Raw genomic sequence first — 1,213 nt, 5'->3', positions numbered from 1 at the left:
AATTACTGTGTCTTTAAGTTTGCGAGGGGGAAAGTAATTGTGTCAAGGCCGACAGGAAGTGGTCCAGCTTCCTAGGGCTAAACGGCAGTAGTGTGTTCCCTTATTGGGATTGTCACATTAAGTTGACAATATACTACAACTTTATTTATTTATTATTATTTATTTATTTATTTATTTTTATTCAAGGCACTGCCAGGTATTGAAATCGGAATCTTGGGGTTATATAGCCCTCGCTCGTAAAGAAGACTACGCTGTATGCCCGTGGGCAATTATAGATTAAATTTTAGGGCTTATAAACCTAATATTATTGTATCCTTCTTTAATACCGGTTCCCATATTCTACTCATATCTGCACTAGGTCTACTTAGGGGTTATTGTGTCCTAGCATATATGCCTTCACAAATATCTCCGAGTAAAAACACCAATAGAATAGAATATGACCAAAGACTGCGTGTACTCCATCCCATGCATAAATGTTGTAAAACGGTTACAGCTGATCATATATGGAAAAACGTAGACTACCTTCCGCTGTGGGATGAAGTTGAAGTAATAAACAAAGATCACCACTGGAAAATACGAAAACTAAATGAGGCAGCACATATGCTAGGACACAATAACCTCCTAAGCAGACCGAGTACAGATATGATCAGAATATGGGAACAGGTATTATGGAAGGAGAAAAAATATTAGGTTTATAAGCCCTAAAATTCACTCTATATTTGCCACGGAAATATAGCGTAATGGTTAAGAGCGCGGGTTACTAACCCCAATTTTCCAAGTTCAATTCCAGGCAGTGCCTTAAATAAATAATATCAACATCAGTAAAACATACATTAGTAATGTGTACTGACAGTCTGAGGTACAGTGTGGTGTGTACAGTCGAATTTGTGAAGGATTTCGCAGAAGTCTTTGAGAAGAGATTTAAAATTGTTACGTATTTGTTACTAATTGAGTTTTTGTAGTGTTATATCACTGTTACAATGAAGTCTATATCCGAAGTCAGCGATATAATAATAATAATGATAATTATATATATGTATATATATATATATATATATATATATATCGGAGAATTTGTTTTGGAGTATGAAAACGTACCTGAATTTGAAAAACTTGCAGTTGTTTATGCATATATTTATTCACATTCATATCAAACTAGTTTCAACAATATTTTGTTTATCAGTGGTTTGTACGCAGTGGTGGCAAGAGTCAT

General features: G+C 34.6%; 1 protein-coding gene across 4 annotated transcripts in view; it reads right to left on the bottom strand.

The window, feature by feature from the left end:
• LOC106873011 (uncharacterized) overlaps positions 1-1,213 on the bottom strand; it is a 67,477-nt gene that overhangs the window by 50,308 nt on the left and 15,956 nt on the right. The window lies entirely within an intron of this gene.

This window comes from Octopus bimaculoides, chromosome 30, assembly GCF_001194135.2.
Source record: "Octopus bimaculoides isolate UCB-OBI-ISO-001 chromosome 30, ASM119413v2, whole genome shotgun sequence".
NCBI lineage: Eukaryota > Metazoa > Mollusca > Cephalopoda > Octopoda > Octopodidae > Octopus > Octopus bimaculoides.
This window is presented reverse-complemented; position numbering and strand designations above follow the sequence as displayed.